Source organism: Marmota monax, unplaced genomic scaffold (assembly GCF_021218885.2).
Source record: "Marmota monax isolate L192 unplaced genomic scaffold, Marmota_monax_Labrador192_F-V1.1 WCK01_AAM20220418_F8-fsc00001, whole genome shotgun sequence".
Taxonomy (NCBI): domain Eukaryota; kingdom Metazoa; phylum Chordata; class Mammalia; order Rodentia; family Sciuridae; genus Marmota; species Marmota monax.
In genome coordinates, this window is record NW_026693777.1 from 33968389 (window position 1) to 33982063 (window position 13675).

Sequence of the window (13675 nt, forward strand, 5' to 3'; positions counted from 1 at the left end):
ATGAAGTAGGTATAAGTCATGTTGTGGGACCCAAAGTAAGGAGTGATTGTGTACACTAGACAGTGGAGATTGGGTAGGGTAGGGAAAGTTTCATAAAAAAAATTTGAGCTTAGTTCTTCTGTATGTATGGGAGGTGCTAGGGATTGAACTCATGAATAATACCTCATCCCCTGAGCTTAGTTTTAAAGCATGGAAGGTAGAAAGGATTTCACATCAGGGTAAGCCAAAGCACAGACCTGCAAAAAAGTACTATGTACATTCATTGGTCATTGTCACAATCACTGTGACTAGAACAAGGCATGTAGTGTTCTTGTGGGACATTGGCAGAAAGATAACTGGAGGCCAGAGGAAGGCTGCATTTGGTGCTTGATTTTCCTATTGCTGATCTCTACTTAGATTAAAAAATATGTCCTGGAGATACTTGAGTGGAATATTTTGGGCATTTTTAGTATTTTAGATTTATTAAGTGGGTTTATTAAATTCATATGTACTCATATGCATGCATAAATTTTCTTCTATTTTTGTTGGTTTGTTTGTGTTAGTACTGGGGATTAAACTCAGGGGCACTTTACCACTGAGCTATATCCCCAGCCCTTTTTATTTTTTTTTGAGTCAGAGTCTTGCAAAGTTAAGAAGGATTAACAGTCTTGCCAAGGCTGTCTAGGACTTTTAATCCTCCTGCCTCAGCCTCCCAAGTCACGAATTGTAGACATGTGTCATCATGCCTGGCAATAAAATATAATAAAATTAAAAAGTAAGAGAGAAAAAGATGAGCTGTATTGAGATATTCACATAATCTATAGATTCACATATAAAATATTTTATATTCACATATAAAATTCACTTATTTAAAGTGTATAGTATTTAGTATTATTCATAGATAAATGTGGTCATTGTCAGTCAATTTTAGAACATTTCATCATTTCAAAAGGAAACCTTCCTCATTCCTCCACTGTCCCCTACCCCCAACAGACCCTAACAACCGCTAATCTACTTTCTCTTTATAGATTTAACTATTTTGTACTTTCATATGAAAAGAATTATTTAAAATCAAAACCACCCTAAGATACCATCTCACTCCAGTAAGATTGGCAGCCATTATGAAGACAAACAACAACAAGTGCTGGAGAGGATGTGGGGAAAAGGGTACTCTTGTACATTGCTGGTGGGACTGCAAACTGGTGCGGCCAATCTGGAAAACAGTATGGAGACTCCTGGGAAAGCTGGGAATGGAACCACCATTTGACCCAGCTATTGCCCTTCTTGGACTTTTCCCTGAAGACCTTAAAAGAGCATACTACAGGGATACTGCTACATCGATGTTCATAGCAGCACAATTCACATTTGCTAGACTGTGGAACCAACCCAGATGCCCTTCAATAGATGAATGGATAAAAAAAATGTGGCATTTATACACCATGGAGTATTACGCAGCACTAAAAAATGACAAAATCATAGAATTTGCAGGGAAATGGATGGCACTAGAGCAGATTATGCTTAGTGAAGCTAGCCAATCCCTAAAAAACAAATACCAAATGTCTTCTTTGATATAATGAGAGCAACTAAGAACAGAGCAGGGAGGAAGAGCAGGAAGAAAAGATTAACATTAAACAGATACATGAGGTGGGATGGAAAGGGAGAGAAAAGGGAAATTGCATGGTAATGGAGGGAGACCCTCATTGTTATACAAAATTACATATAAGAGGTTGTGAGGGGAATGGGAAAATAAACAAGGAGAGATATGAATTACAGTGGATGGGGTAGAGAGAGAAGATGGGAGGGGAGGGAGGGGGGATGGTAGAGGATAGGAAAGGTAGCAGAATACAACAGTTACTAATAGGGCATTATGTAAAAATGTGGATGTGTAACCGATGTGATTCTGCAATCTGTATTTGGGGTAAAATTGGGAGTTCATAACCAACTTGAATCTAATGTATGAAATATGATATGTGAAGAGCTTTATAATGTTTTGAACAACCAATAAAAAAAAATTAAAAAAAAAAAAAGAAAAAAAAAAAAAGGAATTATTTAGATTTTTGTGCCTGGATTTTTTCACTTAGCATAGTATTTTCAGTGTTCATCCAAGTACTCAACATTTTTTTGAGTTCCATTTTATTTATAATTTTTTAATGTATAAATTTGACCAATCCAGCCAAAACTAAATGTTTAGGAGAGCAAGGGAATAATGGCTCAAAGTTAAGGGAAATAGGTCTGGAAGTGCTTCCTATATAAAAGAAGTTCTTGGGGGAAAAAAAAGAAAACTGATGAGTCCTTTTGTTTCTAGAGAGGCTGCAGGATGCCTGCAATATAGATGGGTTTTCCTGAGTCTTGTGGTGTCAGGACGCACATTCAAGTCAGCTTTATTTCTTGAGCCTATCAGTCATCTTTTTGGATGCCAATCAGTATCTATTATGTGATATGAATAAAACATTATCCTAAAAATCATAACTGATATGAGACAAATGCTTTCAATATGGATGAGAAACAGGTATACACATAAGAAGAGGAACAATCTTTTGTTGATAAAGAAAATGACTACTCCTAGTCATTTTGTACATTATATTGTCATGGTTTAAACTTGGCTTTCTCTACTGGACTGCAAGGAAGAGGGCCCAGTTTTTAAAAAGTAAAAAAAAAAAAAAGATATACAGCAACGTGTGAAAAATAGCACATGCTAAGTATTAGTGATTACACGTGTTACAGGAATTCAAAGGAGAAACAACCTTGTAGGAGCTGAGGGTAGGTTGGGTATGTGGAAGAAGAATGGATGAGATTTCAGTTAAGCCTTACAAGAAAAGATAGGTGGCAAAGACGTGGAACAAGGTGCTTCATGCAGGCAAATTCAGAAATGTTTAATCACTAAAGAGACTAAAATAGTTCAACTGAAGAAATGAGGGGGAAGATAGAGAGGGACTAGATTGTTTGGGCCTTGGTTCCAGGATGAAGTGTAAGAACCTTATTTTCTGAGTAAGATGGGCAACCATTGAAGACTTTTACACTAAGGACCATATTTGGAGATAAAAGCCTAACTGGAAGGAAAGAGGCTTGCCTGAAAAAACAAACAAACAAACAAAAAAACCCTAGTCAGGATCTCACAAAGTTGCTGAGGCTAGCCTCAAACTTTTGATCTTCCTGACTCAGCTTCCAGAGTCACTGAGATTATAGCTAAAGAGGTTTGTTTTCATGGTAAAATTACTTTCACTGAAAATTAACCATATATAATAGTTTAGTTGTTAGTGTGGTATTTGATTTTCTTAATCAAGTTGAGATCTTTTTAGTATCTGGGCATTTAGCTCAGTTTAGGCAGAGCACTTGCCTAGTGTTGTGGTTTGGATGTGAGGTGCCCCCGAAAAGCTCATGTGTGAGACAATGCAAGAAGGTTTAGAGGAGAAATGATTGGGTTATGAGAGCCTTAACGCAATCAGTGAATTAATCACCTGAGTATTAATTGAGTATTAATTGAAGGCAGGTGGGATATGGCTGGAGGAGGTGGGGGGGGTATTTGAGGCATGGCTTTGGGGTATGTGTTTGTATTTGGCAAGTGGAGCTCTCTCTCCCTCTCTGCTTGCTGATCATCATGTGAGCTGCTTCCCTCTGCTACACACTCCACTATGATATTCAACCTCACCTCAAACCCCAAGGTATGGAACCTACTGTCCATGGACTGAGATCTCTGAAACCCTGAGCCTCAAATGAACTTTTCCTCCCCTAAAATTGTTCTAGTCAGGTATTTAGTCGCAGCAACAAAAAAGCTGACTAAAACAACCTAGCATGTGCAAGGCCCTGTGTTTGATGTCAAGCACATACATACACACACATACACACAAGCATAAGCTATTACAAGAAAAAAAAATATGTATATGAAAAAGCAAAGGCAATAATTTGGAAATGAAAACACACTGGAGGCAACATGTCAGTGACTTTAGAATTGGTACAAAATTCCTGCCTTATAGTCTCACCCAATGATAAAAATACCACCACATAGTACTGAGGTGAGAAATTTGATTGCATAGTCTTGTGCACTGGCCAGTCAGTCATGCATTAATTAGTTATGCTCCACCAGTTTACAATGTATGTACATCAACTATGATATTTGCTCCTATTTTGTCTGTAAGGAACATGAAATTATGAACCATGAACTTTGCCATCAGATGGTGGGTCAGTCCCCAAGGCAACCCTATGGCTCCAAATATCTGACTTTCCCCTGGAAAAATGTGCATTTGTAGAGACTCGGTGCTCTGTGATTATAATGGAAGAAGAAAAAAGAAAGAATGTAAATGAGAGAAAAGGGGATTCCTTTTTCTCCAACTACTATCAGTTTACTTATACACAGTATTTCTTAAACCAGTGCCTTTGCAATGTCCAGATTTTGCCCCTACTTCCTTATTTTTTACCCAGACCGATAATATTTTCCTAATTAAAACATATATGTTAAGAAAAAGAAAAAGAAAAACACACATTAAGTCAAATTTGTTTTTTCTTAGCTTAAAATTTTGAATGGGTGATACAATCACACAGTGAAAGAACTAAACAGCATAAAATGTATATAGTGAAAAATCTCACCTGCATCCTATCCCGTATTGGCCTTTCCTTCCCCATCCCTTGGTAACCAGTTATTAGTGTTTTTTGCATCCTTCCAGGATTCATGCAAATATAAATAAATATAAAATTTCATTTTATCTCTTATTATATACAGAAGTTAACATATCATATGTATTGTTACACATCTTTCTGTTTTAACTAATGACTAAATACACTGGACATCTTTTCACATCAGTAAATTAATGAGCTGATTTGATTTTTAAGTCAATCTTGACAAAGATACATGTGGGTTAACTCAAAGTTTTTAGAAGCATAGGAAAATTGCTTTTGTCTTAATTTTTTTTTTCTTTTTTTTTCTCAGTTACTTCCCAGTTAGTATGTGTGTGGATTACTAATAGAAATAGAGACAAATAGATAATGCCACCTGCTTCCGAATACGATGAGAAGGTGGGGAGAAGACAGCTGTTCGTTCCGTGCTGTGCCTTCTGCCTAAACTTGATTTGGCTCAGATTTGTATTGCCTTTTTTCCTTGTAAATAGGCCTCTGCTTTTTATAATTAAGTTTTGTTTCAAAGGGACATCTTTTGAGCACACACTGGCTATTTGCCTGGGGTTTCTGTTATTGTAAATCTGTGTTTCAGAAAAAGTGAAAAATTTCTTGTCTTTAGGGGTTTTTTTCTTTGCCTGGTTTTTAGTTTGGGCTTAAATTAGATTTAATGTTTTTCAGGATTAATCTGCTTTTGTTCTCTTGTTTTTAGGTCAAAGAACCCTTCCTCCTCATTTGGCTTTCTCTTTCAGTTTCATTGTTCTAAGAAGATTGCTTTATCTCACTTGCCAATATTTTTTCCTTGTTCTCCTGCTCTTTCCTCTGTTTGTATTGTGTGTGTGTGTGTGTCTGCGCACGCACAAGAGCCATTTTGTTAGCTTTTGATTTTAGCCTTTTTGATTTTTCCTTTTCCTGTTTTATTCTGAACTGTTTCTACTGGAACTTCTGTTATAATTTGTAATAAAAGATTAGTAGGAATACAATACTACTTTCTGTATATGCATCCTGACAAGTTCTAGTTCTACCAAATATTCTTTTTACTAATTAGATATTGTCTAAGGTCAGTTTCAAAATATTAATCCCCATTGCTCCACCAAAATAATAATAATGGCTACCACCATTGTTGTAATTCCACCAACTCCAGCAAACAAAGTATGAAAATAATTTAATTGTAATAGGGGATAAAGATGAAATTTGACACAGTGTTTTTTTTTTTTTTTTTGGTACTGAGGATTGAACTAAGGGGCACTTCACCACTGAGCCACATCCCTAGCCCTATTTTGTATTTTATTTAGAGACAGGGTCTCACTGATTTGCTTAACGCTTCACCATTGCTGAGGCTGGCTTTGAACTCTCAGTTGTCCTGTCTCAGCCTCCAGAGCCGCTGGGATTAACCACAACCAGCCAGTGGTTGTTTTGGAGGTGGGAAGGTTCTCACTCTGGACATAATAAATAATATGTTGGGGAACTGTGAAGCCCCTGAAATGTAAAATTATGGGAGTCTAAAATTTTTTAGATCATTAGGCTTCCTTGGATGCCAACTCCCCCTCTCTGCTCACAAATAAACAGAATGACTATAATTAAAAAAAATTGATTTAAAAGTAATTTTAGGGGGCTGTGGTTGTGACTCAGTGGTAGAACATTTGCCCAGCATATGTAAGGCACTGGGCAAAAACAACAACAACAATAAAAAATACCTCAAGTTCCACATTAAAATAAATAAAAAAATAAACAAAATAAAATAAAGGTGTTGTGTCCATATACTACCCCCAAAACAAAATTAAAAAAAAAAGTAATTTAGATAGTTTCTGTAAATTTGCCCCCCTCCCCTTTTTTTGTATTGAGGATTGAAACCAGAGGTGGTGATCTATCACTGATCTATATGTCCAGTTCTTTTTTATTAATTAAAAAAATTTTTTTGGTACCAGGAATTGAACACAGGGGGTACTTAAACACTGATAACATCCCTAGCCCTTTTATAAAATTTTTTTTTGTTTTTAGACAGGATCTTATTAAATTGCTTAGAGCCTCACTAAATTGCTGAGGTTGGTCTCCAACTTGTGATCTTCCTGCCTCAGCCTGCCAAGTCACTGGGATTATAAGTGTGTACCACCATGTACAGCTTATTTTTTATTTTGAGACGAGTCTTGCTAAATTTCTGAGGCCGGCATGATTTTTGTGATCCCCATGCCTCAGCCTCTGAATAGCTGAGATTACAAGAATGCACCACTACGCATCTAATTCAATTTTATGAATTTTTTTTTTCAGTGTTGGGAATCAAATCCCAAGATTTGTATATGCTAGGCAAGCACTCTACTACTGAGCCACATCCCCATCTCTGAAACTACAATTCTTTATTGCTGTCCAGTTTCTAAATTATCTCCTGTTTTCTGAGTCTTCACTTTAGGATAAGACCTATGGCTGGTCTAAGGGCTTGTTGGCAGTTCTCCTGGAAATATAGGAAACTGATTCTTGTTATATTTCCACCATAATGTGTTCTAATGTTCTCAAACCAAGTTCTACTATCCTGGAAATTCTTCAAGAGATGCTTTAGGGAAACAAGCTAATCTGCAGTAGTATTATACATTGCATAACTATTGGACTTATGAGGTACCTCTGCTCGTGGAAGGGGTCTGGGCAGATTTATACTTGCTTGTGAGTACAGCTAGGCTGGATCAAGACAGACTGTTACATTCCATAAACTTTCCTCACTTACTTAGGAGTTTTCAGTAATGATACATGCTTGTAGTGAAATCAATGTTTCTACTTCTGTTCAAATTGGAAAGTAAGTTCATTTCTCTGATTAAGCTGACTTATTCTGTGTGGTTTTTTTTTTTTTTTTTTTTTGTGTGTGTGTGTGTGTGAAATAACACTGTTTAATTTACTCAAAGGATGTTGCATCAGGTCTTATCATTAATCTGAATCTAGTAATGACATTTGTCAGCAGGAGAGAAGAGCACATGTAGAGGGTGTGTTTATTCATTTACTCAAACGGTCTAGGTGTTAGGGCATGGATAAGAATAAAACAATGTTCCTGCCATCAGAGTTCACACTAAATTAGGAGAGTCACACTAAAATAAATGCAAATATAAAAAAAAATCAAAAGTAATGATAAATGTCAAGGAAAAAAGAATCAATGCAAGGGAATAGAAAGTGATAGAAGGAAGCAAGTGTTGTGGCATTTGCCTATATTCCCAGTGACTTGGAGGCTGAGACAGGAGGATCTCAAACTCAAAGTCAGCATCAGCAACTTAACAAGACTTTCAGAAATTTAGCAAGACCCTGTCTCAAAATAAAAAATAAAAAGGGGGTTGGGGTTGTGGCTCAGTGGTAAAGCACTTGTCTAGCACGTGTGAGGCACTGGGTTCAATTCTCAGCACCACATATAAATAAACAAATGAAATAAAGGTCCACCAACATAAAAAAAATATATTGAAACAACCGCAACCAAAAAAAAAAAAAAAAAAAAAAAAGGACTGGGGATGTAGTTCAGTGGTAAAGCACCCCTGAGTTCAATTCCCAGTACAAGAAAATTTAAAAAAAAAGGAAGAAGAAGAAGAAGAAAGAAGGAGGAGGAGGAGGAGGAGGAGGAGGAGGAGGAGGAGGAGGAGGAGGAGGAGGAGGAAAAGCAAGTTAACTGCAATGAAACAGAACAGAACGCTTTGTCCCCTCCTCAGAGGAGCCTCTTTTATTTGCTCTGTGAATGTAGCTTTTCATTGCACAGCTGAACAATCAGGAGGTCCTATAAATGGTCCAAGATGTGGGCTGAAAGAAAATGGACTGGGGATGTAGCTAGTTGGCAGAGCCCTTACCTAGGGAGGCCCTGGGTTTGATCCCCAGTACAACAAAAAAGAAGAAAACAGGGGAGGGGAGCAACAGGAGGGAGAAAGAAAGAACACAGGAAGAAAATAGCCGAAACAAGGGGATGGGCCGCTATAGCTGCCAGGAAAAGCGCTCCCTTCTGTTTCCCGAGTGAAGAAACCTGTTGACTACGGGAATGAGGCGTTTGGAGAGATTTCGTCATTACCTGAAATCCATCCAGCATTAAGGGCTACCTTTGGAGAGACGGTGGAAGGAGATCGTGCAGGATTTCAAAACCGACTGGAGGCTTTAGAGCACCCCAGCGGGAGCTAGGGAAGCTACCTGGAGGTTTTGTGTGGCTGCTGTAGCAGGTTGGGTGCCATCCCCAGGGAGAGGATCACCATTGTGCTCAAGGACATCCAGCTGGCTTGCTCTGTGTGGGTATAGCGAATATAAGTGAAGGCTGTTTATAGTAATTTCTATGAAATACTTTGGCTTAATTTGTGACTTTTTTTTTTTTTTTTTTTTTTTTTTTGCAAAAGATTGTTTATACTATGTTGCATTTGTACTTTTCATTCCGTTTTTCCTTAGTCAATGTGAAAAGTGACTGTTCACACTGTTACTCCAGAGGGACAATTTGCAGAAAGGGCCGGTGACATTTATTCTCATGATCAAGTTCCTGTATGTTGCTGACTTGGGTGCTATAAAGGTACTAGAGTTGATAAATACATGTGTATGGGTCTTTTTGCAATGAAACTGGTTATGACTTGCTCCAAATGTTTAACAGTTGGGGCTATTAAGTCTGACCATGTATCATTGGGATAAAATGTTGACTTATTCATTTTGGTTTTGAGGTGGGGTCTTGCTATTTTGCCCATACTGGCCCCAAATTTCAAGGCTCAAGCACTGCTCCCATCTCAGCCTTCCAAGTAGATGTAACTAAGGAAGTCACCAGCATACCTGGCTTGACTGTCTTTCATCTCCTGAATATCTTTCATCTTCCTCCGACCACATCCTTTCTGCCCACAGTTACCACCCACTTAATCCATTTCAGTCCACTGATACAGATTAATCCACTGATAAAGGTTACACTTCAATCTACTCATTTCACCTCTGAAAATTCTTGTATTGTCTGATGAACTTTTGGAGGACGCCTCATCTAAATGTAACTTAGGGTTAACTGAAGAAGAGTAAACTGACAGCTATGAAGTAAACTTTATGTATTTATAGTAGCTATTTTATATATTGTAGTGTTGAAACTATTTATTTTCTTGCCCTACTGGGGATGAAATTCTGGGGTGTTTTACCCCTGAGCTATATCCCCAGCAGTTTAAATTCTTTATTCTGAAACAGTCTCACTAAGTTGTCCAGGCTGTCCTCAAACTTGCAATCCTCCTGCCTCAGTTTCTTGGGTAGCTGGAACTACAGGCACTGGGCCACTGCACCTGACTAGTATTGACATTATTTATTTATTTATTTACTTACTTACTTACTTTAGTTGTAGATGGACACAATACCTTTATTTTGTTTATTTATTTTTATGTGGTGCTGAGTCTCGAACCCAGTGCCTCGCATGTTTGAGGCAAGCACTCCACTGCTGAGCCACAACCCCAATCCCTGGTATTGACATTTTTAAGTGAAATGTTTTACAACATAAGTGGTGGGGACTCTTGACATTACTGTGTGTATAACTTATAGTCCTGTTGTTTTTCTCCTGTCTAGGCTGTTCTTGTTTTCATAGTAGCAGAATGCTAAGTACATTATACTTTGCATAAGTCATTCTATGTCATGTAAACTAATCCTCTAGCTGATAATACAAACATTAACCTGGGGATTTTATATGTAAGGGCTCTAGAATAAAATATGAGTCATTCACACTAGCTTAATTTGTTACAATATTCTGAACTCATACTGCAGTTTTCTTATAACTAGGCTGAGTTTTTCTCCTGTACTACTAAGAGAAAGCAATACCAAGGTTCTTTTCCTTGTAGAGTTTATATTTAACAACCCTTAGTGTAAACTTTCAGTGGGAAAGGAACATACTGTTCCAACTTATTGGAGCCCGTCCAATTATGGTGGTGTTGGGAAATATTACATTTGGTTACTGTCCTAGGAAAATTACTTTTAAGGAAATGACTTTCCAAAAGGTTTTAAAATTTATTGTTTTATTGAAATTTTAGGCCAGTTATGTATATTGACTTAAATTTAAAAGAAGCTTGTTTATATAATATACATTTTTTAAAAATTACAATGAAATATTACTTCCCACTCCTTAGAATAAATAAGATGAATATCAAAAAAATGGTGGTAAGGATGCAAAGAAGCAAAAAACACTTATTCATTGCTAGTTGGAATGTAAATGATGTAACCACTTTGGAAAATATTTTGGCAGGTTCACAAACATTAAGCACAAAACTATCATATGACCCAGCAATTTTACTTGTAAGTTTCTACCCCCAAAAACCGTTTAAATACACAAAAACATTCACAGCAACATTACTCATAAAAGATAAAACCTGCAATGTCCAATTGGCAACTGAATAGACAAAATATATTTTATATATATACACACACACACACACACACAATGGAATACTATTCATCAATAAAAGGAACACATTATTAACACATGCTATATCATAGATGAACCTTAAAACACACCATGAGTTTTATTCAGCTTTTTCCTTGTAGTGACCAAAAGACCTGACAAGAACAATGTAAAGAAAAAAAAGTTTATCTGGGGCTCATGGTTTCGGAAATCTCAGTCTACACATGGCTGACTCCATTGCTCTGGGCCAGAGGTGAAGTGGAACATCATGGTGGAAGGATGCCGTGGAGGAAAGCAGTTAAGGACATGGCAATAAGGAAGGAGGTTGGGGGACAAAATATAACTCCAAAGGTATGCCCCCACTGACCTATTTCCTCCGACCACATCCTATCTGCCCACGGGTACCACCCACTTAATCCACTTCAGTCCACTGATACAGATTAATCCACTGATAATGGTTACACTTCAGTCTACTCATTTTACCTCTGAAAATTCTTGTATTGTCTGATAAACTTTTGGAGGACACCTCATCTAAATCATAATACTATGTAAAAAATCCAGATATAAGGAACCATGTATTGTATGATTCTACTTATATAAAATGTTCAGAAAAGACATGTGGAGACAAAAAGTAGATTAGTGGGTTCCTGGGGCTAAGGGTGGAAATAGTAATTGATATAAATGGCATAGAGATCTTATTTCCAGGCATGAAAATATTTCAAAAGTGACTGATGGTGATAGTGGCAACAAATAAAATCGAATAAACTTACCAAAAATATTATTGAACCATATACTTGAAATGGGTGAATTTTATAGTATTCAATATGGCAGTTTAAAATAAAAGAAATGAAAAGAAGATAATAAAGGGACAAGTGATTTCAAATAGGTTGGTTCAGGGAAGTCCTCCCCAGAGAGGCCTGAATGAGTAGATAGTGAGCAATGCAATGATGAGGTAAGATTGTTCAGGAATTATAGCTAACATGAAAGTTCTGAGGGAACTTAGCAGTTTAGTAACAATAGGAAGGCCAATGTTATTAGAGCGGAAAGAATAGGGAAATGATAGACAAAGTTGGAAATGCAGGCTTGGAAACACAGGCAGGTATTATGGTAAGAAGTTTGGGTTCTATTTTGAGCATGAAAGAGAAACACTGAAGTTTTTTGTTCTTTTTCTCTCTTCTTCCTTCCTATCTCCTCAGTACTGGGGATTGAATCAAGGGTGCTCTATCACTGAGCTATATACCCCCAACCACCACCCCCTTTTTTTTTCTTTTGTGGTGCTGGGGATGGAACCCAGGACTTTTTGCATGCAAGGCAAGCGCTCTACCAATTGAGCTATAACTCCTGTTCCATCTGCAACCCTTTTTATATTTCACTTTGAAACATGGTTTCAATAAGTTTCTCAGGCTGGCCTCGAATTTGAGATCCTTCTGCCTCAACCTCCTAAATTGCTGGGATTACAGGTATGTGCCACTGCCCCTGGTGAATTTTTAAATTCTCAATGAAGTTATGAATGATAGTCTAGCTGGGCATGGTGGTGCATGCCTGTGCACCAAGGGTTCAGGAGACTGAGGCAAGAGGATTGCAAATTCAAAGCCAGCCTCAGCAACCTAGCAAGGCCCTAAGCAACTCAGTGACACCTTGTCTCCAAATAAAAATGTTTTAAAAAGGGCTGGGGATGTGGCTCAGTGGTTAAGAACCCCTGGGTTCAATTCCTGGTATGCTCCCAGCCCACCCCATCCTCCCCCTAAAAAGAAAAAAAGATAGTCTCAAAGGTGAGGACGAGTCATTTGTGGATCTCAAACAGTTTATTTCTCTCTTTTTCCAAATCAGGATGAGCACAGTACCAGAAGTTATAGTTGCATGGCACTGTGGGCTTCGAGTCTTTGGCTTCTCCCTTATCACTAACATGGTCATCATGGATTATGAAAGCCTGGAAAAGACGACTCATGAGGAAGTATTAGAGGCTGGAAAACAAGCTGCACAGAAATTGGAAAAGTTTGTCTCCATTCTTATGGCCATCATTCCCCCCCCCCCCCCCCCCCGCCCCGACAATACCATTTGACCAGCCCTGGAATGGTCCAACCGCTAATGGGATCCCAGTAACTGCTACCTTCTTTGGCCCTTTCCTGGGTCATGTGCCTCTACCCTTCAATAATAGCAGAAAGGAAAGGAGTGGAAGATCCCCGTCCTTCACCTTCCCCACTTTTCTACCAGATACTTCTGGTACTAGAACCTCTTGCTCAATTGTCTTCTCAGAGCAGTTTGTTTTCACCTCCATTCTTTGTAAGAGACAGAGCCCATGCTCTGTCACACCTGGGGATATACCCATGGTTTGATATAGGCCTTTGACTGTCACACAGTAGCTCCTACTACTGCCTCACCTAAAGCACTGGAGACCAAACAAGACCAGCCCAGAACCTCCTGGAATTTAATTAATATCATAATGTTTTTACAATAAAGAGAGATGAAATAATTTTTTCATTTTTTAGTGCAATTTGGGGTGAGGCTGGGTCACAGCCCAACACTGGCATGAAAAGGTGTGAGACCACATATCTTGCGTGACTGTCTGCTTCTCAGACAAGTAGCTGAGAATGGGGACAAGATGGTGTGTGAGCAGCAAAGGATGAAGAAAAAAGCAAAATGTTGAAAGATGTTATAAGCTGAGGGAGGGCTAACTTCTTTTTTTTTTTTTCTAATTTTTTTTTATTGGTTGTTCAAAACATTATAAAGCTCTTGACA

General features: G+C 37.9%; 1 long non-coding RNA gene across 1 annotated transcript; it reads left to right on the forward strand.

Moving 5' to 3' along the window:
• The first annotated feature begins 8264 nt into the window (after positions 1-8264).
• On the forward strand, positions 8265-13409 carry LOC124104485 (uncharacterized). Its single transcript, XR_006855441.2, has 2 exons — positions 8265-8825; positions 12767-13409. It is a non-coding gene; the product is annotated as an uncharacterized LOC124104485 (long non-coding RNA).
• The last annotated feature ends 266 nt before the right edge of the window (positions 13410-13675 follow it).